The 27,946-nt window shown below is 32.7% G+C and overlaps 1 long non-coding RNA gene across 1 annotated transcript in view; it reads right to left on the bottom strand.

Annotated features, from left to right (window-relative positions):
- Nucleotides 1-898: 898 nt before the first annotated feature.
- The window catches only part of LOC115896415, a 34,905-nt gene continuing 7,857 nt past the window's right edge, over nt 899-27,946 (bottom strand). Inside the window, exon 4 of the long non-coding RNA XR_004056293.1 lies at nt 899-1,192. This is a non-coding gene — a long non-coding RNA (uncharacterized LOC115896415). The remainder of the gene's footprint in view (nt 1,193-27,946) is intronic.

Raw genomic sequence — 27,946 nt, 5'->3', positions numbered from 1 at the left:
TTTAAAGAACATATTTTAGACATCCATGTTAATAAGTAGAAATATATGCATATTGAATATGCATGTTTTTAAATAAAAAGGAAAGCACTCAGCAAAAATATATTTTGTACAATGCTGATTTATACTACCTAAATACATGTGGGGGAATTAGCACAATATAATCTTAAGTAATCATGTAATGGCTCACAGAATAGTTCACTTGTATTCTGGAAATATTTTGGAGAAAAGCTTTGACATGCTGCAGTAAGGTGTATAAACTAGATTGCCGCTCAGGAATATTTAGAATATTTCAGATAGTAGAAATGGCATAGTCTTTGTGTATGGTGTGTCTTTAGTACAATTTAGACCACCATTTGTCCTCAAGTAGGTCTATTTAAAGTATAATTGACTGCCCTAGCAATTATTGTGAATAGCAGCTGTCTGCTGGTAAAAAGGCATATATGTAATGAGGGAGAAAGGATCAAATACATGCAATAGAAAAGAAAAGCATAAAGAACATATCTATATGAGGTATTTTAGTCCAGATTTTATATTTGAAAGGGACAAGGCCTATTAGCCATTTCCAATTAGGGACTATAAAAAAATGAATGAAAGTACTCATCTATTTATGAAAAGCAGCTGGGACTCCCTAAATCCAAAACTAGCAAAAGTTGATTTGTTCTAAAATTGTTGCAGCTTACAGCATTTCATTTATTTTCATTAGCTATGTTAGGGCTTGTGAAAACCTTTCTTGTATCATGTACCTTCTGCAACACACAAAAACACCTTGCTTTGTTTTTCTCCTAAATAGCTACATAATTAGGTAGATTATTTCATGTGTCTATGCCTGTGTTTGCTGAAGAGAACAAGCCAGATAAATTAGCACTTAGCAGAACTCACAATAGCACATAATATGCCCTTGTGTTTCATTTATAAAGCTTTATTTGTCATTCACGGCTGGTTGGCAAAACTGACTTTGCTTTTGAAAATGACAGGTGGTACTCTGGTGAGCTCTGTATGGAGAAAGAAACAACCTTCACCAAGACAGTTTCTGTCAATAGCTTCCATGATTTCGTATTCAATCTGGGCCTATGTTTCTTCTAAAGTTCTGTTTCATTTGCATCTCTTAGGTCTGGCATCACCAAAGCTCTTTAACAATTGGGATTCTATACCACAAGGCTACAATGGCAGGCTTCCTCTCTTCTCCACAGGCCTGATTAAAAGACAGGTGAAGTTCAGTATATTTCAATAAGCCTCAACATTCCATGTCAGGAATCAATAGCCCTCCTTCTTTTCTTAGGGGTTATTAAATTGCAGCTGTAACATTAGCCTTCTTTATCTAATTGATTGTCTTTTCACAGGGCTAAGAAAATCAATAGCAGTCAATGGGACTGCCCTGTTTTTACCTAATAGATGTTTTCTCCTAATTGGCTGCCTGGGTGGCTTCACCGAGCTCAGTATGTTTTCAGAAGTCCACAGTATGTTGCAACCCTTGTAAACTATTTTACCCTGTGCAACAGTTATTGATTTTATAATGAAATCTAGAAAAATCAATAGCAATCAGGAATATAGATCAGGATTCCTAGGTACGTTATGACAAAGGGCAAACTCACTTTGCTACCACTTCAAACTGTGATTCAATTAAACTTGTCCTTAAAACATTACATTTTCCAAAGATTTTGATCAAAGTCACTTGATTAGTTGTCCAAGACCTGGCTTAAAATCTAAGAATCAAAAGATGCTAATTTTAAAAATACCATACAAGTTTTTAATGGACTATTTCCTTACAAAATGAGATAAGTCAAAATTATTAAGGGTAAATGATAAATTTTCTAGGGAAAATGTGACCCATCAAAAGTCATTGTACACAATACAGTTAACTATATTAATTTCTGAGAATTAACAATAAAATGTATAACTTTAAGAAAAAAGATAGATTTGGTTGACTTGCCAAATTCTTTACATTTGTATGATCTCAGTGAGCAACGCTGCCCCAATATGGGCGAAACACAGGTGTTTTCCAAATGGACTGACATTACAGAATCTGGGTGGAATTTGCATTCCTTCTCTGAATATTATTAGATTTTTGACTCTGAATCTATTTTGAACACTTACCTGTAGAAGTAAGACAATGTTATAAATCAGTCTGTGTTATAACCAGACTGCAAATTTCCTAAGAACACAATCATTTCTGTTAAAAAAAAAAAAAATCACAAATTAAAACACATAAATATTAATTATGGCTTTAAAAATGTTCAATTTCCCTCTGGAGAGAAATAAATGGTCTATACTCCTAACAGGCAAGGAGAATTGCTAACCTGTTATATTTGTTCTTGCACATTTGCTTTGTGATTGCTGACTTCTATTGTTTGTTGCTCAGTTTTATACAACCCTGATTTTGGAATCTCATTTTTCTTGACATCTTGAATTCTAGGCTGGATATATCTTTCAGATATATTCTTAGTATTCATTTTTATTCCCACTCTGGATAACATTTTCATGTCTATTCTTAAATCCTACTTTTTAAATTCATATTTAATAATAAACCAAAGAGTAAAAAGGCAGACATTTCTGTACAAGGCCTGCAATTTTGTGAACAATTCTCCTTTTTCTTTTGTCATAGTAATAAACTGGACATTGTCGTATCTCAAACTAGAAACCTTGGTTGCAAAGCAGTTTCATAATACTTTCCAGATTAGCATGCATGTAGCTTAGTCTTTATCATTCTTCACTGATTTGACATGCCCTGTTAAAGAGTCATGCCATTTAATAGGCCTAACCATGATGGGGATGACAGTTCCATAGTCAGTGACAGTCAACCTATATCTGTGGAGCTGTCTCCTGCTCTAAAATCACACATTTATGGTATATTTCGATTTGACCTCAGTTCTACCAGTTGATCCTCCATTATCTGGAATATTAATAATTAATTAATTAATTAAATAACACCATAAACAAACACTCTTACAAGAATAGGACTTTCACTCATACATACTATTGTGAAATAATACAGAGTCAAGAAAATACCAAGTAAAAATCTTTTTATTTTATCAGGATTTATAGAAAGGGGGATAGGTGTTGAGGGTGGGGAAGAGCATTGACGATAATGATACCTTTCTCAAGCTTAACAGAGACAAATGTCAAAGAAAAGCACCAAAGTGTCAACCAGACATTGTCAATACCTTCTAAATGCCTCAGAAAATAAAGCTGTTTTTTTCTAGTTTAAAGAGTAAGTCAGTGTCTTTCCTTGCATTGCAGCATGGACTAAATAACAGCAAAAATTGTGGGAAAAAAACAAAAAACAGTTCATTTCCAGTTTCCTTTCCCCTGTCCTATGGCAGTTTGTAATACCCCTGACATTATGCATTATGGTGTGCTTTTGCTCTCCTGTCTCCTTTTTTGTAGATTCTTAGGACAGAGCATGATAAACTAATTCATGATAAGTATGAATGTCATCTCTCCTAAGCACAGTAAGATTTAATAAAGATTGAAACCTAATGCCAAAAGTTGAATCATTAATACTGAAAGTTTAGATCTCTCATAGAGGTCTTGGAATTTTTCAGGCTCATTTTACATACAAACTATTAAGTTTTCACGGCATTCTAGAAGTAAGAACACTGATGACTGTATTCAGAAGGTTACAACCAAACATAATAGAAATAAGTATACAGGAAACTAAAATATGCCAGTTTTTAATGGGATATATATATATATCTCCCATATATATATGTATACAGTTGCTGTTTTATTGATCAAAGCTACTTACAAATGTGTGCAGTGCTTTTTGCCTAAAATAATTTCTGACTTGGTTTTTGTGTTAATCAGGGCCTTACACATCATCAAATGTGTTAAAGTTTATGAGCCAGTAAATTAACTTTAATTACCGCAACATTCCTCCTCATTTTGATCAGTAAATGACAATGTGGACTCCTGAAGCAAAGAAAAAGCAAATTCTGCAAGATCCGACCATCAGTCTTTGCCATCAGAAGATTTTGGCTGGACCCTCTCTCTATTTCTTTCATTTATGCATGCGGTATTCAATAAATCAAACTCATTCCTCTTTTATCCCCAGATTGATGAGAGCCCTTTACAAACAAAAACACTATTTTAAGCCTAAATCTAAATGAATTAAACATACATGTGGATGTGTTGTATGTATGTATACATATATGCGTATTTAGGTGTATGTATATAGATAAATATTTCACTAACTGGATGTATGCACATGTACATACATATATTCATATAGTAGTTACCAAGACTATTTAGACAAGACAAATTTTAATGAAAAGTTTATTCCCCCTACATTTACACTGAAAAGTTAATAGCAAATACAAAAATGATATTATCAAGTTATAAAATAATGTTCGCACAACAGCCACTACTTCATCTCCTACCCCTATTCCATTAACACCATCACTCTCATAATTATTGTTATAAATTCAATGTGATTAAAGTTTTAATGATAAGGATGGTGATTTCATGGCTTATTTCATTTGAAGGACTGTAGCTATCTTTTTATACATTTTCTCACATCTCAATTAACCCAACTCAAGAGACATCATTAGATCCCAAAACATTAAATATTTGTATCAGAGAGCAGGGGTAAATGAAGGGAAACACTCATCCTTGTTCTTTTTTTCTTCTTTGAGTGCCCTTTTTAGGATTTGAAACAAGTAGACTGCATTGTAATCCAAATAATTGACAAAATTTTACTTGCTTTTTTAAAACTTCTCTACATACAAAAATGGATCATCACCCTTAAACTTTTATGGAATTGCATTTTCACTTTGGAGAAGAGGAAAACAGTTTTAAACTAAGCAATTTTGCCTGTAAGCTTAAATTGAAGTCTTACATTTCAAGTCTTGTGTGTCAGATTAGAAACACTATCTATCATTCAGCCATCTTATTTGTATTTCTAAAACAGGATGCTTATTATGCTTTCACCAGAAGCATATGAATTGGTGACTGTCATGCAGTTATTCACTAGTGCCTGCCTCACCATAATCTGTAAAAGGGCAAGTTCCAGAGTAAACAAGGTCATAGGAGGTGGCTGTAAATGGACAAGGTGCACAGCCAAGGAGACGAATGAGATACCTTAAATGAAAGACCTTTTTGCTCCTACATAGAAGCTAAGTAAAAACAGTGTATTCCATTTGGATTGTCTTTCCTCTTCTTCTGTTTCCTCCATTCATATTCTTTGCTAGATGAAAGTCATAGGTAATTTGAAGAATATAATCATCAGGAAAACATGTTTATTATGCCCAGAACTAAGGAAGAACCCTTAAAGAATAAACAAGAATAAGGGATTTATCTGAGATCTCTGAAGAAAAAAAAAAAAAAAAAAAACCTGGATAATTTAGGAACTGAGACAAAACGATGACAGTGTCATGGCTAAATTCTAACCTCTGCAAGCTGGATTGTCACAGGTTATTGAAAAGCCTGTTGGCAATAACACAGTCTGTCTTGAGTTGGAAATAGTTACTGAATACAGGTCTCTCTTTGACAACATAATGAGCCATAATTGTTACAACACTTGGACTTCACATGAAAATTAGAGTAACCTTATGCAGTATCAATCCTGAAGTGGGTGTTCATGATTTTTAAATATTTCTTAGATTTTTGCATCCAAAAGAATTATAAATAATTTGTCTAGCTGGTGTATCAAAAGAGAACATGTTGGATCATGGCCCTTAAATGAACATAGGCAAGATACTAAAATAATAAAAATAATTTTTCCAATAAATTTCTTTATAATCTGCTTGTATCACAAAGGGAGCATAATTTCAAATGAAATTAATAGTTCCATTGGGATACAAGCTGTGACAAAGACATTTTTTGACACCATGTTGATGTCGTGTATATGTTGAAAATGGAACTAACACCTCCCAGAAAACTGATATTGAGAGAGGTATTAGAATAACTCAAGATTAAAATCCATTCCACCTTTCATGAAAAATCATTTATTATTCTAGGGATTTGGTTCCATGTACACTAGAAGGTTGGTGTGACATGCAAAGACAGAATTTGTCTTTAAATATGAAATAAAAATAAATGCTCTGTAGAAATGAAAAAGAAAAGCAAACTCTGCTTCCAACAGGGAAAGTGACAGCTATGTAGGCTTAAATCCCCACAAGATCTATTATTCCTTGGATCTCTAGAGATTAAGACAAAGTGAAAAGAAGTGGAAAGTGCAGGAATAGTGCAGGGGGTCAGAGTAGGGCGGTATGATGCTAGGGTAAAGTGAAATTCCAGATGTTCTCTTACTTCTGAAAAGCGCTCATTCTGCCTTAAAAACCTCAACAACTGATATTTTCCAGTGTATTATTATGTCTTATTATTGTTTTAATATAATTATAATGTTTAATATGTGTGATGATTTGGTGAAATATTTGATGGGAGTTCACTAGCATTATGTATTCATTCATTTAATATATACTTATATCATGCCTAAACCTCAGATACTCTTCCACGTACTAGGTAAAGATCATAGTCTCCACCCTCATAAATCTTACATTATAAAAGGTTATTGTGAAAAAGCATATTGTCATTATTAACAAAAACTCACTGTTCAATGACCATGAGCAAGTCAGTATGTCTCTTAGTCTCAGTTTTAGACTCTGTGATATGTGAACTATTTTTCTACTCTACTTCAGCACATATTATTTAAATAAGTATGTGCTAAGTATCTATGATATGTTAATATAACTCTATCTGGTAGTCAATGCCATAATCTACCACTTTGCCATAAGTCAGACCACTTTTCAGGTTGTTGTTATGGTATTAGTACTCTTCTGTAATCATACTTGCAAATCCCAAATTATTTGAAATTGCTCTCCATTTTCAATATCCGTAAGTCCACCAATGATCAATAACTATTTATTTCTATAAAATTATTTTTGTATTCTATTTTTATGGCAAACATCCTTTTCAAACATCGTGAATAACTTCTTCAGAAGCCTCGAATTAGTATCTTTAGAAATTTCAGATGATTTTCCAAGCAAGCTTTCTTTCAAACTAAGCAAAATCTACCAAGCAATTGACATTTACCTGTATTCTCTACTTACCTAAATTTTGTAACATGTCTTCTTTAAATAAATGAATATATTCTGTTTTGAATTTATTGATAGCAGTTATTTTTATCTAATGGATATACAGATTCAATAGAGGAAACTGGGAAAAATCCCCTGAAATCTAGCAGAATCAAAATTATCTATAAGAACACCGTGAATTACAATAAATGTTCATTTTTAGTGAATTAATTCTCAGCTTAATTTTATACTTACAAAAACGGGGATAATGATATATATATATGAAATGTTTAAAATGCACCATTTTAACTAAGTAGATTGATGAATATTGAAGATTCTATACCCTTATATAACCATCATTCCAATCAACATCTAGAACATTGATATAATTTCAGGAAGCCCCCTTCTGTTATTTTTGAGTTAACACCCACTCCCATGTTCTACCCAAGACAACCACTGATTTCCCTCACTAGAAAGTATGATTGCCCTTTCTAGAGTTTACATAAATGAAATAATGCAATTACACTCTTCTATGTCTGGCTATTTTAGCTTATCAAAATATTTTGAGACTTATGTTGATGTGTTTATCAATAGTGTGTTCTTTTTATTGTTAATTAGTATTCTATTATATGAAGAGAACACAGTTGTTTATCCATTCACCTGTGGAAAAACATTTGCATTGAGCCAAGACTTGGTATATTTTATCTTCTAAATTTTAGTTATTCTAGCATGTGTATGTTGCTAACATGCATTTTGCTGAGACCCAGTGGAGTATTTGTGTTTTTCGGACATTGATTCTTTTGTGAAGCACTTTTTAAAGTCTTCTGCCAATTTTTATTGCATTGTCTTATTAATTTTAAGTACTATACACATATTCTAGAAAGAAGTAATTCTTTCAGAATATATACTTTTCTTTTCAATTTGTGGCTTATCATTTCATCTTCTTAATAGCATCTATTGAAGAGCAAAGGTTTTTATTTTGATGATATACAAAAATCTTCATTTTTTTGATTATTAGTACTTTTTGTTTTCTAAGAAATGTTCTTCTACCTCATGGTTGTGCAGATTTTCTCCTATGTTTTCCCCTGGAAACTTTGTACTTTCTGCTTTATATTTAGTTATATGATTTATTTCAAAACAACTTACTTTTGCATATGATGTGAGGGAGGGGCTAAGGTTCATCATTTTCTTCCATACCAATATCTAGTTGTTTCAGTACAATTTGTGAAGATTTTCCTCATTGATTTTGATATGTCCCTTCAACAAAAATTAATTGACAACATGTCATATCCCTTGAATTCTTTACTCTGTTCCACCAATCTGTCTGTTTGTATTTTTTTTAAATAGTTGATTATTTGCGGTCTTTTGAATGTCTATATATGTTTCACAATCCACATGTCAATTTAGAAAATTTTATTTTTTCACTTTCTTATTATACTTTAAGTCCTAGGGTACATGTGCACAACGTGAAGGTTTGTTACATATGTGTACATGCCATGTTGGTGTGCTGCACCCAATAAACTTGTCATTTACATTACTTATTTCTCCTAATGTTATCCTTCCCCCTTCCCCCACCTCATAATTTAGAAAATTTTAAAAAACAATATGGGAACTTAAAGGGTGAGATTGATTTTATTTTGCATATCAATTTCCAGAAAATTTGTATTTTAATAATATGGGGTTTTCCTAATTCATTAATACAGTGTATTCCTCCATTTATTTAGATCTTCTTTATTTCTCCTACCAATATTTTCTATTTTTTAGTGTAGATGTTTGCACATGAATTTTTATGTCAATTCCTACTTAATATTTTTAAAACTACTATAAATTTTAAAATTTATCTTCAAAGTTTTCTTTTCAAGATATAGAAATGCAATTGATTTTTTTATATTGAGCTTATATCCTTTGACATTGCCAAATACCCTTATTAAATTTAGTAGTTTTTAAAATAGATTCCTTAAAATTTTCAACATAGACAATCATGTTATCTACAAATAGGGACAAATTAGAATGCTAGCTTTTCAAATTTTAATTGTTTGCTGTTATCATTATTTTTCAATGACACACAATATACATATTTATAGGGTACAGTGTGATAGAAACACATATATAATATGCAACGATAAAATCAGGCTGATTAGCATATACATCACCTCAAACTTCTATCATTTGTTTGTGTTGGGAACATTCAAAATCTGCTCTTCTATTTGAAAATATACAATAATTTGTTAATTATAGTCACTGTTTAGTGCTATAGAAGAACTTATTCCTTCTATCTTACTGTACTTTATTATCTGTTAACCAAACTTCATCTTTCCCTCCTCCATCACTTCCCCTGCCTCTAGTAACCACTAGTCTACTCTCTACTTCCATGAGATCAACTTTTTAGCTTCCATGTATGAATGAGAACATGTGGTATTTACCTTTCTGTGCCTGGTTTATTCCACTTAGCATACTGACAACCAAGCTCATCCATGTTGCCAATAAGGATATAATTTTATTCTAGTATGGATGAATAGTATTCCATTGTGTAAATATAATACGTTTTCTTTATCCATTCATCTGTGGATAGACACTTGGGTTGATTCCATATCTTGGCTATTGTGAATAGTGTAGACACCACTTTGATACACTGATTTCCTTTCCCCTGGATATATACCCAGTAAAAAGATTGCAGGAATATATGGCAGTTCTATATTTAGTTTTTTAATTTTTCTTTATTGTAAGAGTTTAAACCTTCAGTACAATATGTAATGGAAATATGAACAAACATCCTTGCCTTATTCCCAACTACTGGGGCAAGATTTATAATTTCAATGTTAATTATGTAGTTTTCATAGATTCTTTTTATCAGTTTGGAAAAAACAATCCCTCCTTTTACTGATTTACTGAGTTATAAATAAGTGTTCAAATTTGTCAAATAATTTTCATGCATCTTTTGAAATGAACACATTCTTTAATAAATGTGATGGAGTATATTGATTGATCTTAAATGCTAAACAAACTTTTGTAGAATAAGTCTTACTTGCTTATGATCCACCATGCTTTTCTATCTATTGTTGGATTCCATTTGCTAATGTATTCTTAAGGACTTTGTTTCTAGGATTATTACAAGTATTGGTCTCTATTTTTTTTTTTTTTTTCCTATTTTGGCTTTGCCAGATTTTGGTATCAAGGATATGGCAGAATCATAAAATTATTTTTGATTTTGATTTTCTTCTTTAATGGAAATCTCTGGTGAAGTCAGCTTAGTCTAGAGTTTTTATGGGAAGATTTTGTATTATTAATTGTATCGTTTTAATAAATATTAAAGGTTTGGTTAAATTACCTAGTTTTCTCCAGTCAACTTTGGGAAATTATACTTCTCAAGGATTTTGGCCTTTTCATCTTTGTTTGCAAAAGTTGTTCATAACATTTTCTCATTACTCTTTTTGTGCCTGTCGGATCTCTAATGATATTTTCTCATTTATTTTTGATACAGGTAATTTATACTTTCTCTTGTTTTTCCCTTCAGTGGTCTTTCTAGGGTCTTTATCAGTTTTTGATTTGTCAGTTTTACTTATTATCTGTTTTCTATTTCATTGCTTCCTCCCTTGTAATTATTTCTTTCCTTCTACTTACATTGGGTTTAATTTGAATTTTCCTTTTTGTGACTGTGTTCTTCCTTCCCCTCTTTTTTAAAAATAATTTTCAGTTGTTTCTCTGGAGCTAATCATATGCATCCCTCAGTTCTTACTGCTGACTTGGCATTGCCCATTTGTCCAAATGTAATAAATTTAGTGTCGGTCTAATGACAACAATGTTTTCTCAACATTTGTTCATTAAAAAACGTTTTTATTTCTTTCTTATGTTTGAAAGATATTTTCCCTACTTACAAGATTTTAGGTGACATTTTTAGCATGGTTTTTAGCAGTTAGACTAAGAATTGCTTAAGTACTGGTTTTTTTTTTTGTTTGTTTTTTTTTTTGTTTTTTTTTGTACTTTATGCTTTAGGGTTTTGCTGAAATCTTGAGTCAATCAGTAAATATTTTCATCAAATTTGGGAAGAATTTAGACCATTATTTATTCAAAATATTTAGCACAGTTTGTTTTTATTCTTTTCACTATTGAGACTTTTGAAAATATGTTTTGACTCTTTTTTATCTTAACTGTCTGTTAATTTTTCTTCAATCTCTTTTATCTCTTTTTCAGGTTGGAGTATTTGTATTGATCTTTTGTAAAGTTTAGTGACTCTTCCACCTGCTTTCTTCATTCTCCTGTTAAGCACTTTCAGTGATTTGTTTTTTCATTTCTCTCTTATAATTTTCAATTCTGAAATTTCCTCGAGTTGTTTTACACAGTAGCTCTGCTGATATTCCCTGTTCCTCACTAAGACCTTTAATTTTTATCCCTTATTTCTGTAAACATATTTATAATAGCCTCTTTAAAGACTTTCATTGCTAAATCCAATGTCTGGACTATCTCATTGTTGACTGCTACTGAATATTGCTATGAACTTTTTTATTTCTGATTCTAGGTCACATTTTCCTGTTTCTTTCCATGTGTTACTTACTTCACATTATATTTTGTTCATGACTTGTTTAGAAATTCTAGTTCTATTTTGTTCATCCGAAGGAATTTTTTGCATTTGTTGGCAAATCTACAACTGGATAATCATCTTGAACTGATTGCAGCTTAATTATGCTTTTTTAGAGCAATTCTGTAGACATCTAAGTTTTCTGAAGTCCCTCTCACTTGAGGAACTAGATGTCCAGAATCCATCTCCCCAAAGGTTTTTCCAGGATTTGATTTTAGACTTAGAGAAGAGGTAGAATAGGCCTTACTTGAAGACATTGTCTTTACTCTTTAATTCATCACCTTTCTGGTTCCTAAGCTGAATGCCCAGATTTTTCACAGTGTGTTAACCTAACTATGTCTGCACACTGCATGCGCCTGAACTGCAATGTTTCCTAGCATTATTTAATCTGTACTACCTCTGTGCTTTTCTGTTCCCAAGGCATAGGAGCCACTTTCTGTTGAGTCTTGTGCAGTTTTGCTCTGCTATTGGCCAAGGACTCACAGAAATTTTCTGATGCTTCTCTCTGCACAGATCTCTACCGTCTAGAGCCTTGCCCAGCCTCTTAAGCTACTTCAAACTGTTGGGGTGTGTTTAGACCCTACTTTGTTGTGACATGGCCAAGAAATTATTCCCTGGAGGAGTCTTGAGGATCATAGTCTAGTTCTTTTTTGTCCAATATATTGAAACAGATACCTCATGTAGTTAATCAATGTTACACTTTTCAGTAGGAGAACTAGTCCCATAATAGCTATTGTCATAGCTCAAAACAAAAGTCCATATTTACTATTTGAACATTTTCTACTTGTCAAGAGATAATGACTATTTTATCCATGGCAACATGATTTTTTAAAGTTTGCATTCTGTTCTATTGCATTCTATTCTATTGCAAAAGTTTGCATTCTATTCTATTGCAAAGGTTTGCATTCTATTCTATTGCAAAGGTGAACTCATTTATGTATTTCCTCTATGTTTGGGTATGTAGGTTAAATCTAGTAATTTTGAGTGTTTTCTAAGTGCCATGCATTGAAACAAGTGTTTTATAGACACAAAAGCATGTAATCGTCACAAAAAAACTTGTGAAGCAGAAGTATAATAGTATTCTTAACATTCCGGATGAGAAAACAAAAGCATGGAGAATTAAAATAATTTACTCAAAATCATCAAACTAGTAAAGTGAAGCCAAGATTTAAGCTCAATTATAATATGAAATTTAACTCTTATATGTTCAACTATTAAGCTCCACAACCATTTTGGTAGATAAAAATAATCTCTCACATTTATTAATTTATTAATAAGATGCTTAAAATTTTTCATAGTTTAACTGGCCCTATGTGTTTCAAATTTTATGACTTAGATGTTTATCTCATTTGCTCAATGTTCCCTGGGATCTTCATGTTTTATTTGTTTCTATAAGTTCTTTATGTGTAAGATATTCACCTACCAATCATTTCTTGTTTGCTTGTATACTATCTCTTCTTTTGGGGAAAAAAAAAGATCATATTGTGAAATTACATAAATAGTCATCAACATGTTTTTAGAGTATTTTCGTTTGTTTGATTGATTTAATTTTTAATCTTTCTCCCTCCCACCCCAAATTTTTAGTTGATTTAATGTGATAACAATTGTATTTATAAACCATTTAAATATTTGTAGGTATGTTTCTAAGCTTTCTATTTTGTGTGATCGATCCAGCTATGTTAAGTCTTTAGTATATAGTAGCACATTTTTAAATTTTTATATTAATACATCTTAATATCTGAAAGTGAATGTCCCTTTTCAGTAATTTTTGTCAAATCCTTGATTGTTTTTGTCTTTTCCACATTTCATTTGAATCTGAGGATAAGTTTGTCAAAGTATCTGTATATATGTCTGGGCATTTCTTTATATTGTATTTCATGTTTACATCTCTTGTTAAAGAATTAGCCTTTTAACTTCTCAGATGAGAAAACATGCATTTCTTCATATACGGTACTCAATATGTTTTAAATGTATACACATCTGCCATTTTTTGTTAAGGTTATTCCCCAGTTTATATTTTTGATAGCTATGGTGAATGTGATTTTCTTCATTTTCACTTTTTATGGATAACTAATAGCATGATGAAAAGTTATTTCATTTAGGATTTTAGTGATATAGCTAGTCAATTTACTGAGGATTCAATTTTTCTTTTAAATTTTAAGTTGACTGTCTTGGATGTAATAAAATATATAATATTCTTAAATGAAAGATTATATTTATAAATACATTTTTAGCAGGTACTTTATTTTTCTTACAAACGTGCAGTGGCTAATACTTAGAAACATGTTTAATTACAGTTGTGGTAGAAGACATGATTGTCTAATACAGTCATGTGTCACATAACAACATTTTGGTCAAGGACAGACCCCATATACAATGATGATCCCTTAAGATTATAATGAAGCCAAAACTTCCTATTGTCTAGTTATATCTTGATGATTAACTCTGTGTAGGCCTAGGCTAATTTGTGTGTTTAAGTCTTCATTTGTTTTACATTTAAAAAATTTGTAAAGCAGTTAAAGACTTTTATAATTAGAATATAAAGAAAAACATTATATTCGTACAGCTGACCAATGTGTTTGTTTTTTAAGCTAAGTATTATTATAAAAAGTTAGAAAATTAAAAATTGTATAATATAAAAAGTTACAGTAAGCTATGATTAATTTAATATCGAAGAAAGAAAACTATTTTTATAAATTGAGTGTAGCCTAAGTATACAACATTTATGAAGTCTACAGTACTATACAGTTATGCCCTTGGCCTTCACATTCACTCACCACTTACTTACTCACCCAGAGAAAGTCACAGTCCTGTAAGCTTCATTTATGGTAAATGCCCTACATAGATACACCATTTTTTAAAATCTTTTGTTGTTGTTGTTGTTGAGATGGAGTCTCACTCTGTCGCCCAGGCTGGAGTGCAGTGGCACAATCTCAGCTCACTGCAACCTCTGCCTCCCAGGTTCAAGCGATTCTCCTGCCTCAGCCTCCCAAGTATCTGGGACTACAGGTCCATGCCACCATGCCTGGCTAATTTTTTGTATTTTTTTTAGCACAGATGGGGTTTCACCATGATGGCCAAGCTGGTCTTGAACTCCTGACCTCAGGTGATCCGCCTGCCTCAGCCTCCCAAAGTGCTGGCATTACAAGCCTGGCCACCACGCCTGGCCTTGAAAAATCTTTTGAGTCATATTTTTACTGCACTTTTTCTGTATTTAAAATACTTATCATTGTATTACAACTGCCTACAGTATTCAATACAGTAACATGTTGTACAGGTTTGTAACCTAGGATCAATAAGCTGTACCATATAGTCTGGGCATGTAGTAGGTTCTGCCATCTAGGCTTGTGTAATACTCTCTATGATAGTCACACAATAGCCAAGTCCCATGATGACACATTTCTCAGAGTGTATCCTTGTCATGAAGTGATGCATGACTATATTTGATTTTCATGAGCATACTGCTAAAGTCACATTTATAAAGATAATGTTGGCTGGTAATTTAAAACATAGTATTTACCATGTTAAAAGTATAAACCCAAAGGATTATAGATCATTCTACTATAAGGACACATGCACCCGTATGTTTATTGCAGCACTATTCACAATAGCAAAGACTTGGAACCAACCCAAATGCCCATCAATGATAGACTGGATAAAGAAAATGTGGCACATATACACCATGGAATACTATGCCGCCATAAAAAAGGATGAGTTCATGTCCTTTCTAGGGACAAGGATAAAGCTGGAACCATCATTCTCAGCAAACTAACACAAGAACAGAAAACTAAACACCACATGTTCTCACTCATAATTGGGAGTTGAATAATGAGAACACATGGACACAGGGAAGGTAACATCACACAGCAGGGCCTGTCAGGGGTGGCGGGTTAGGGAAGGGATAGCATCAGGAGAAATACCTAATGTCGGCGATGGATTGATGGGTTCAGCAAACCACATGGCACATGTGTACCTATGTAACAAAATGGCACGTTCTGCACATGTACCGCAGAACTTAAAATATAATACAAAATATATATATATTTGTTTCTTCTATATCTAGTTTCTATCATAATGATACATGAAATTTACTCAAATTCATTTTAGCATTTATTTGGGTGGTCTCATAGATTGACATCTTCTATTTTATGGTGTGGTAAATTTTATTAAAACATATGTTAGGCATTCTCAATGTAAACATTAAAGCTTAAAATATCCAAAAGTTTTAAACAAAAATAAAATAATTTTATTTTTATTAAACTAATGAGTGTAATATAATGAAATATTATAAAATTAAATTACCTATTGAAAGAGTCCCCTTTATATTTTAAGTATATTATATCACTCTATGTTGTAAGTACATTCTTTTACTCTTTGCCGTTTATATTTTCTTTGTTAATGTGTGTTTTTTATTATATTAGTTGTTTTGTCTTTCACAATGTTTTAACTTTTACCAAAAATGATATTAAAATGCATTTATCAATTTGTAGTATTGTCCTTAACCTGCTTTTTAATTTATACATCTTTTTCTCCTGCTTCATTTAGGTTTATTTTGTTGTTCCCTTTCAAAGTTCTTTAGATGGATGTTTAATTATTATTTTATTTTCATGTATTTTTAATTGATAAAAAATCACGTTTGTGTCTTACTTTGTATCTAGCTCATAGATTTTATGTGGCCTTATTAGTTTTCATGTGTATTTTTTACTTGATGAAAAATGCTTGAAAGTAGATCTGTGAGAAGTTCTCTCTTAAAATTTATATAACTTACCATTTTTGTTCATCTTCTTAATTTTTAATTTTATGTCACTAGTGCCCACATACTTATCTTGTAAATCTTGCTGTTTGATTTTTGTGGCTTATTACATGCTCAATTTCTATAAATGTACTATGAGTGTTAGCAGCAACATTATACTTTCTGCTTGAAGGATACTTCATTCAAGTCACATACCTGTTAATTAAGTTAATTAAATCTATTATAATTGTATTTATTGTTTTACTACATGATCTATCAATAACTAAGAGAGCTCTAATAAAGTATTGAAGTATTACTGGGTTTCTATTATTTTCTTCATTAATTTTTTCTTTGGTTTTCTATACTTTGCTGCTAGATTATTTAGGAAGACTGTATGGGAAGTATAGCTTTCTGTACTTGAATAGTATGAAATGTTATCTTCACATGGAAATGATTATATGTCTAAGAGTAAGCTTATCAGATTACAAATTTTCAGTTTGCACATGACCAATATTTGTAGTCTTCTGATCTTTGCTGTTTTAAGTAATACTTGATTTATTCATTAGGATGACAGATTATTATTGTACTTTAATGTGTTTTTCACACCGTGGAAACATTTGAATATTTCTGTGAGTATTGTAACCATATTTTGAATTTCACCTCCCTCCTCAACAATATAGACCTCAAACTGCTCTTCACCTGTGACCCTGCAGGAAAGCCCTGCGTTTGCTGCTCTACTCAGAGCTGATCACAATAGCATGCAATTCCCAATGTAGCCAGTCCCTCTAAGCTGAAGTTGATCTCCCTGTTATCTGTGCAACACACCAATGAGTAAAAAGAAGAAGAAATTTAGTGTTTTCTTTTTTTCTTTTTTTGTTTATTTGTTATTTAACTTTTATTTTAGGTTCGGGGTGCCTGTGCACGTTTGTTATATAGGTAAATTGTGTGCACAGCGATTTGGTGTACAGATTATTTCATCATGCAAGTAATAAACCTAGTATCTGATTTTTGATCCTGACCCTCCTACCAACTTCCACCCTCAACTAGGTCCCTGTGTCTGTTGTTCCCTTTCTTGTGTCCATGTGTACTCAGTGTTTACCTCCCACTTATAAGTGAGACCATGTCGTATTTGTTTTACGTTCCTGTATTAGTTTGCTTAGGGTTACGGCCTCCAACTCCATCCATGTTGCTGCAGTGAACAAGAGCTCATTTTTTTTTTTAATTGCTGTGTAATATTCCATAGTGTATATGTACCACATTTTCTTTATCCAGTCTATTGTCAGTGGGCATCTTGATGAATTCCAGGACTTTGCAATTATGAGTAGTTCTGTGATTAACATAAGCATGCATGTGGTTTTATGGTAGAAAAATCTATACTCCTTTGATTATATACCCAGTAATGGGATTGCTGGGGTAAGTGGTAGTTCTGTTTTAAGTTCTTTGGGAAGTTGCCAAATTGCTTTCCACAATGGCTGAACTAGTTTACATTTTCATCAGCAATGCATAAGCATTCCCTTTTCTCTGTAACCTCGCCAGCATCTATAATTTTTTGACTTTTTAATGATAGCCATGCTGACAGGTGTGAGATGGGATCTCATTGTGGTTTTGATTTGCATTTCTCTAAGGATTGGTGATGTTGAGCATGTTTTTATGCTTGTTGGCCATGTGTATGTCTTCTTTCAGAAAGTATCTTTTCATGTTCTTTGCACAATTTTTATGAGGTTCTTTGGGTTTTGCTATTTTGTTCAAGTTCTTTATAGATATTAGACCTTTGTCAGCTGCATAGTTTGCAAACATTTTCCTTTTCTGTAGGTTGTCTGTGACTCTGTAGACAGTTTCTTTGGCTGTCCAGAAACTCTTTTGTTTACCTAGGTTCCATTTGTGAATTTTTGTTGTTGTTGCAATTGCTTTTGGCATCTTTGTCCTGAAACCTTTGCCAGGGCCTATGTCCAGAATAGTATTTCCTAAGTTATCTTCTAGAGATTTTATAGTTTTTGGTTTTAGATTTTAGTCTAACCCATATTGGGTTGATTTTTGTATATTGGTGTAAGGAAATTTCCAGATTTAATCTTCTGTATTTAGCTAGCTGGTTATCCGAGGACCACTTATTGAACAGGGAGTTCCTTCCCCATTGTTTGTTTTGGTCCACTTTTTGAAGATCAAATGGCCACAGGTGTGTGGCTTTATGTATGGGCCCTCTATTCTGTTCCATTAGTCTGTGTGCCTGTTTCTGTACCAGTACCATGTTGTTTGACTTACTGTAGTCTTGTAGTATATTTTGAAATTGGGTAATATGATACCTACAGCTTTTCTCTTTTTGCTTAAGATTGCCTTGGCTATTTGAGCTTTTTTTTTTTTGTTCCATATGAATTTTAGATATTTTTCTAACTATGTGAAGAATGTCATTGATGATTTGATAGGAATAGCATTGAATCTGTAAGTTACGCTGGGCAGTATGATCATTTTAACAAAATTGATTCTTCATATCCATGGGCATGAAATGTTTTTTCCATATTTGTGTCATCTCTGGTTTCTTTGAGCAATGTTTTGTGATTCTCATTGTACAGATCTTTCATTTCCTGATTTAACTGTATTCCTAGGGATTTTATTATTTTTGTGGCTATTGTGAATGGGGTTGTATTCTTGATTTGGCTCTCTGCTTAGATGTTGTTGGTGTTTAGAAATGCTGCTGATTTTTGTACAGTAATTTTTGTATCCTAACACTTTGCTGAAGTTGTTTATCAGATCTAGGAGATTTTGCACAGAAACTATGAGGTTTCCTAGGTATAGAGTCATAGTGTATGAAAGCAGAGATATTTTGACCTCCTCTCTTCCTATTTGGATAATTTTCATGTCTTTCTCTTGCCTAATTGTTCTGGCTAGGACTTTCAGTACTTTGCTGAATAGGAGTGGTGAGAATGGGCATCCTTTTCTTGTTCCATTTCTCAAGAGGAATGCTTTCAATTTTTGCCCACTCAGTATGATATTGGCTGTGAGTTTGTCATAGATGGCTCCTGTTATTTTGAGATGTTTCTTCAATGTCTAGTTTGTTGATGGATTTTAAACATGAAGGGATGTTGAATTTTAGTGAAAACCTTTTCTGCATCTATTGCGATGGCCATGTGAATTTTGATTTTAGTTCTATTTATGTGTTGAATCACATTTATTAATTTGCATATATAAACCAGTCTTGCATCCCAGTGATAAAGCCCACTTGATTGTGGTAGGTTAGCTTTTTCATGTGCTGCTGGATTTGGTTTACTAGTATTTTATCGAGGGTTTTTTTTTTTCTATGTTCATTAAGGATATTGGCCTTAGACATGCACTCTGTATTGATTAATTTTGTGTCAACTTGACTAGATTCAGTGATACCTAGTTAATTAGTAAAGCAGTACTTCTGGTTATGTCTGTAAGAGTGTCTCCAGAAGAGACTGGCATTTGAATCAGTGGACTGAATAAAAAAGATATCCTCTCACCCAGTGTGGGTGGCCATCATGAAACTGGCTGAGGACTCAAATAGAACAAAAGGACAGAGGAAAGACAGATTCACACTCTCTAGTGTCTTCTGGAATTGACACTCTTCTTCCCCTGCTCTTGGACATTAGAGCTCCAGGTTCTCTGGCCTTTGGACTCCGGAACTCACACCAGTAGCCCCAGTTTCTCAGACATTCAACTCAGACTGAAAGTTACACCATCACCTTCCCTGACTTTGAGGCCTTTGAACTTGGACAAAGTCATGCTTCTGGCTTCCCTGGTTCTCCAGCTTACAGACAGCCTATAATGGAACTTCTCAGCCTCCATAATAACATGAACCAATTCCCCTAATAAATGCCTTCTCATATATATATATATATATATATATATATATATATATATATATATACACACACACACACACACACACACATCCTATTGATTCTATCTCTCTAGATAATTCTAATACAACCAGCATAGATAAATAATATGCTAAGTAATTAATTTTGTTGAGTCTCTGCAACTGTGGACTTGTTGCTTTTGAATAAAGGAGTATATTATGTTTGGAAATCACATTTACTATTTCCATTAAGAACAGTCTTGTTAGAATATAGTAAAACACTCCAAAAATAATTTGTGCCCTCTTGGTACCAAAAGGTTGTATTAAGGACCATTTTTTATTTAAATGTAAGTTAAAATTATGGTAGACAATAATAGGCCCTTAATGGACCCAATGGAAAATCAAACATGAAACAAACTAAAAATGATATAAGTGGAATGCAAAGATATTAGGAACCCCCTTGAGTGATGACATTGTTCATTTTCCAACCTAAAGGTACAAAGGACAAAGGTCACTTTGATCTTTTCTTTCTGACTTGGAGATTTTTTCTCTCCATTCAGGTTGCTTTCCCCTTTAACTTCAGGCTCGACTTCATGAGGAACATGGGAAGAATCGGAAAATTGCTTCTGCTCCCCAGTCTCCACGCCTGGTGTATTTTACCTGCACCACTTTGACATGACTTGATAACAAACCAAAGGGAAAATATCTTCATGAGAAACCTTGTGAATTTTAACAATTTTCAAGGTAGGGCCAGCCCATTATTGTTAGTCCTACGTTACAGCATTTAAAAATGTGATTTAGAATTATATATTATTTTATATTTACAATGTTTATAGATTTCTGATATGTACAAAACTATGTGACACGGTTGGTATTATCAGTTTTATTTCTGCTACCACAAAAGAGAAGTTATTACTATCAGCTTTGTATCATAGCTCTGTAATTTCAAATATAATAGGCTGGCCATTTGCAAACCATGTTTTATGGACGCTACTGAAGGTTTACAGTTTGAGCTTCATGACAAGTTTTACAAATTTTGAATGAAGATATTTCTAAAGGGAGGATTTAAAATACTTGGGTTATACTAATATTTAATCTATTTTTTCTCTTCTCTACAAATTAAATTTTCATTTATTTTCACCAAGTAGCTGAACATGAAAGATTAAGCATAATATTCAACCTGAAGTAGACAAAATAATGCCTGCCCTCTCCCCACAAAAGATATCCACATCCTAATCCATGGAACCTGACAATATGTTACCTTACATGTCAGAAAGGATATGGCTAATGTAATTAAATTGAAGACTTTAAAAAGGGAGGATTATCCTCGATTATCTAGTGGGCTCAGTATAATGATTTTAAGTCTTTAAAAGGGAAGAATCTTTCCCAGCTGTGGTCAGAGGAAGATGTGGCTATGGAAGAGTAGTTGGAGAGATACAATAATGTTGTTGGCTTTGCAGAAAGAGGAAGTAGGACATGAGCCAAAGAATGTGGGGAGCTTCTATAAATTTGCAGTAGAAGGGAAATGGATTCTTCTCCAGAATTTCCAGAAACAAAGGCAGTCCTGTGCACAACTTGAACTTAGCTTAGTGAGACCTATGTTGAACTTCTGACCTGGAAAACTATAAAAAAATAAACTTGTACTGCTTAAGCCAGTAAGTTTGGGGTAATTTGTTATAGCAGAAATGAAAACTAAATACATCACTATCAATAGAAAGTTTACCACATTTATTTCATAATTGCTCAATTTATATCTCTAATATTACCACATATTAAAATACTTTAATCTCATTTCAACAGTAATTTTCTACATAAGGATAAAAGAGATTCTACATATAAAGGACCCAGTTTGGTTCAGAAATAATTCAGATGAAAACACAGGGCATTCAGCAGAGAGTGTTTTCCTGCTTGATAAGTGCTATGGCTGAAATATTGCTGATGATGTTGATAGACATGATTCCCCACATAATGCAATAGTAAATACTAGATGTAAAGGAAATGTTCAGTGCCTGGTAAGTAGGCACTGAGAATAATGGTTTGAAACATGCATGCAATTGCCACTTTAGCACAACCTGCTACATGGCATAGGACAAGATAGTCAAGTTAAAAAAAATAAAATAAAATAAATATAAAAATAAACCATCCATGTTTTAACCCAAATGACACCTCTATAGGAAAGCCTTTCCCAGTCCCTCTAACTAGATTAGGAAACCCTGTTACCATATTTCTAAATCATTCAATATCCATTAAGCATATCTCTCAAAACTTCTAATTATTTGATTATATTTATCTTCTGTGATAGAATGTAAGTCCCATGGAGGCAAAGATAGCATTTGCCTTGCTTACAGTTGTATCCTTAGCATCTACTGTAGAATGGTATATAGAATACACTCATTAAAAGACTTTTGTCTAATAGATTGACTGAGTCAAAAGACAGGGTTTCTAGTGCTGGCTCTGTCAAAAGGTACACACATGAACTTGGGAAATACAATTGATTTTCTGAGCCAGTTTTCTGGTCAAGAAAATTATGGGGATTTGAAATGTTGAACATATTAATTCTAACATATTTTATGTATAAATACGATATGTTTATCATGTAATTATATAATTATAATTTTAATATATAACTATGGCACTTATTTCATAAAACCAATAGTATAAAAGTAAACATATGGAGAACTCAGAAATTTTAGGGCCTGACTTTTATAATTTTTTTCTAAATGCAAAGGTAATGCAGTTTGTTATAAAAATATTTACTGAATATAAAATGTGAAAATATTTCTCATTCTCCATCTTTACTTTTTAAATATAAATATTATTATAGTTTCTGTTATAGCCTTTGTGAACCATCTCTTTAGATGACATACACAGAAAAAAAATACTGTAAGAAAATTCAAAAGACAATTTTTTTCCAGCAATTTGGAACTTTTTAAAAGCTATAGATCATCTGCCGTAAAGATTTATGATTTATTGTGTTTTGTGGTAAACATTTGATAGTAAATTATACATTTTTTTGGTAAGCTCCCTGTCACCAAATTTCTTCATAAATGTGCACAGTATATAATATTAAATATTTAAATAATTATCTTTAATTTTTCAAGATTACTGCAAGTATAATATATGCAAAGTATATTCAATCGGTGGATGAGAGCAATGCAAGGTAAATGTGGCCCTGGATGACTACCTTGATGCATCAAAAATGGTGGCAGCTGAAAGCTGTCAGCTAAATTTGCTTTCTGCCAAAGGTTCTTTTGAGGGGAATTCTGAGCACGGAACGTTTATGGTTGCTTCATCCTAGGAGAATCCTTTCAGCAATATAGTGATTGGCAACATTCTGAATTGAGAATATAAACATATTTATTAACATTAACATGTAAGTTGTAAATAGTTCCTTTAAATTTCTATTTTAAGTATTTGAGTAATTTAAAACCATAATAAAGACATGACACAAAAGTTGCAAAGAACATTTAAACATTGCCAACAATCTCCAATTTCATCTCAGGCAGACACCACCTTTTTCTCTCTGCCCAGCTACCAGTTCTTCTTTAGAGACTATTCTAAGTTCTATCTTTCCTTGAGTCTTCATCTGGCTACTCCATTTACCTTGAAAACACACTTTCCCAGCCCTTGCACACTGACATAACCCCTCAGGGTTGTATCACCCTCTCCTTCTTTGAGTTAGCTTTCATTATGCAAAAAGTTACTACAAATGAAAAACAAAGTCAAATTCTAATACAATTCAAACGTAAATATGAATGCAATAATGGAAAATGTTTTACTGAAACCAATTACATAAGCATTTTGCAAGGGAATATTCTCATGCAGTTTCCTTTCATCACTATTTTATAGTGAGTCCTATGTTGCTCTGATTCCTCCTGCCCCTGACTTTGCTCTATTTGATTTTTTGTGAAACTTTCATTTGCAGTGTTGTGTTATTGTTTGGCCTTAATCCCTCATGTATACCACTCATCTCAGGTCTTTACTTTAGAGCCTGTGGTTATTAAAGAATACTGATAAATTCCAATTTGATTAAAAATGAAATTATTAACACAAACACCAACATCTATCATAAGGTCACTAACTGAATGATCTAGATTATATTTATATATCTTAATATTATCATTAATATTAAATAGATACAATGATTATGAATATATAAATAAAAATCTATAGCTATCTAATCATAATAATACCATTACCTTACCTACTTCCCTCATGTTTGGCCTCTGTTACCTCAACAGTAGTAGCCCCATCATCTCTTTGATTTTAGAATTTTTTGCCTGCATAGAGTAGGCAACATGTGCATGGTATCTTTTTTTCCAAAGTATTACCAAAACCTATACATTTAAATGTTTCTAATTCCTAAAAGTCATAAAATCCTAAGCTTTATCCTGATTCTGTAACTTGTTTGTATTGCATTATTATTATTTGAAAAGTTTAGAGATTATAGCCATTTAATGATAAAATAACAATCTTTAAAATTATCTATTTCTGCCATCTTGTTCTGCCACTGAGAAAGGTACGATGATATGCCTTGGAAGAGCCACAAAGTTAACCATTGGCAAAAGAGAGGCCAATGTCCCTGTCTCCTATTACTCTTTTATCATAAATGTGAGCCACAATGTGCAGTGAAATAATTCAAGGGAAGTAACAAACTTTTTATATGATTCCAGATTTTTTTTTGAAACAGGTTCTCACTCTGTTGTCCAGTTTGGAGTGCAGTGGTATCATCACTGCTCACTGCAGCCTCAGTCTCCTGGGCTCAAGCAATCCTCCTACCTCAGCTTCCCCAAGTGCTGGGGTTATAGGCATGAGCCACTGCACCCAGATAACTTCAGATTTTAAAATTTTTATAAAGGCCCTTTGTGGTCAAAAATGTGATGCCATTTGAGTTAATCTATTCACATTTTCTTAGTGCTTCCATTGTGATAAGAACTGCTGAGACAATACATGTCATTTAGATTCAAAACTCATTTTTAAATATTGTACTTTATACTTGGTTTTAAGATCATAATTACCGTACCCAAAAGGACTGGCATGTATAAGACACATTTTTTTCTTGATTTTTATCACACTTGTGTCTGGTAGAAGTGAGAGGAAAATCATGATTAAGTTACTTGAAATCTAGAATGTAAATACATAGATGATTGCAAAAATAAATTAAAAAGGATGATACTTAAGAATGTTTTTTGCCCTGCCAAACTCCAGATATGTACTTTTATGTAAAATATAACACCTTCAGGTTATTGCTTAACTGATAACATTGACAGGCTGTTTTTTAATATCATAAAAATATCAGATATCTGAAACAATTGAACAGCAAATAATTTATGCAAAGTTGTATTTTACTCACTCATAACATATTAATCTAGTTTCTAGAAAGCTTCATGTAGCTGATAAAATCTTACTGTGCAGATTATATTTGTTATGTAATATGAATCAAGAATATCCATTTCCCCCCCCCCCGTCTCTGTTTTTTTCTATAATAAGGTCAACTGTAGAAGAACAGTAAGCTGCTAGTGTGCCTGCCAAGTTTTAATTGAAATGTTGTGATAAATTTCACTGCCAGGTCAGATGTTATTTTCTGGTTAAGGAGGGTCAAGTTGGTCTCTTAAAGAACCACTTTTGATTTTTATAGTGTCCAGTGATTTGTTCCTGGAAGTTGATTTACCGCAGAGTTGACCTCTGTCCTCTCAGTTGCCCTTTGCCAGCATTGTCAAGTCTCCAGTTCACCTATGGCCACTGGCAGAAAAAAGTATTTTATTAAATGAGGCTTCCCATTTTATTAGTGTGAAAATAGGCCTTTCCTAATCGATAGGACAGGAAGCATTCACTTTATTGCTTTAGACTAGAGACTAAAGGTCATTTAACACAAATAGAATGAGGCACATAACAAAAACAGCAGTAAATATTTGATAAGTCAGCATAAATAACTTGGTTAGTGTAAAAAATGCCTGCCCTCTTCAATATATGTATTAAGTTAATAAAAATATTTAAAATTGTTGAAATTTAGAACAACTATATTTTAGATGATAATCTTTAAAAATAGTTAATATTAAATCACAATTTTGGTTTGATTTTTGAATATATCAATCCCAAGTTCCTGCTTAGGATTTAAATAATACCAATACTTATAAAGAAAGTAGCTTCTATTCTATTTCCGAGTGCTTTATTATTATAAATACTATAAAACTTTCTTAAGGAGACAGTGTATTTTGGAGAACATGAGTAAACTCTATAGTGAGAGAAACAAAGACGAAAATGGCAATAGCTTTGCATTCACTGATGAAAATATCGTGGAGGTGACATTAGAAAGTAAGGAATATGTCTTTATAATCTATGTCTTGGTGAAGTATTGCTCTAGGTTGGTGGGCTGGCTGTAATCACTCAGCGTCATCTACCTCAATTTTACAGACTGGCTTTGCAAGACCTACAAGGTTCCATTGTTCTATTCCAAACATACATCTTAAGCATCTTGGCACCTTAGTGACGTTTTCAACTTTTCATTAACACTTGAAAATTCACTTATATTACCTGAATAACACCTTTACTTTTACCATTTTAAGACAAGTTATTTAGGTCCTCTGTTTAACATATAAATGTATATAAATACTAATATAATGACCATTTTAATCAAAATTTACAATGTATTAATATTATTTGGCACATGTTTTATTGTAATATCATGTATGCATACACACTGTAGCAAAAAGTTTCTATGGTAGAAAATACATAGAAAAGCCCCTTTTTGAATAGTGGATAGAAGTTACTGCTAAGAGATGTAGAAATTTTAAACAACTTACTTAAAGCTTGTGATTGTTCTTAAGCAAGTGACGATGGCAACTTCAGAATACACCCCTTTTAGAATTCGAATTTGAATTATTACTTCTGAATTTAGAATTACATGAGCTAACATACACAAAAATATAAAGAACAATCTGTGTGTTGTTATTTTTGTGATTTCTTGGTGGATTTTATTCAGGACGCTTACTTACTAAGCTAAATGTAATGGTTCTTTCATTACCCTAGAACTGCAGTGTGTGCACTTCAATGCTCTTGTTATTTATGTAAATTATTGGCAGTCATAAAAAGCTCAGAAAAGTTTACTATTCAACAGTATAGTAGTGAATAGAGTGCTGTGTCAGACTAATTCTTTTATCATGAAAGGTAAGCAAGACATTTGACTGTATAACAAAGGAGCAGAATTTTACAGCCACTGGCATATGGTTCTTCAGAAATAATCAGTCTGTGAGGCTTCAAATATGCAAATACTGTTTGATTAACTTCCATGAATTCCAAATTAAAAAATAATTATGCTGGCCTACATGAGAGGACACATAAGTAACAATAATAAATTTTTCATTTTTCACCCACTAAGCATGATGTCATTACAAGCCTGAAGCATGTGGTGGGGAGCCCGTGGCAGTGAACAGGATGATCTTGGGCTTTATTCCCTTCTGAGAGTGGGCTGGGCTGGAGGCCTAGGGAAGTGGGAGTTGGGAGCTGATTTCACAAGAGCTCTTACGGACATAAAGAGTTACGGGCATGAGGAGTGTTCTAGGTCCAGATGACAAAGTGTGACAGAGAATTAAGGAGGTATCCTTTTCTCCATGTCTGCTAGAAACCCACTACAAGAACAGGACGCTTGCATAGCCTTGAATGACAGACCCTTGAGATTTTATAATAGCAGTGGCAACAGAGAAGCCCTTTCAAGTTACTTTGCCAAGACTTTATATAAAATAGGGTGAGCCAAAGCAGGAGGGAAAGTACATGGGGAGCATCATGTGGTAATTGTAGTGGGCATACTGGTGACA

The sequence above is a fragment of the Rhinopithecus roxellana genome, chromosome 3, assembly GCF_007565055.1.
Source record: "Rhinopithecus roxellana isolate Shanxi Qingling chromosome 3, ASM756505v1, whole genome shotgun sequence".
NCBI classification, from domain to species: domain Eukaryota; kingdom Metazoa; phylum Chordata; class Mammalia; order Primates; family Cercopithecidae; genus Rhinopithecus; species Rhinopithecus roxellana.
Note: the sequence above shows the minus strand (reverse complement) of the source record. Positions and strands in the feature narration are given on the sequence as shown.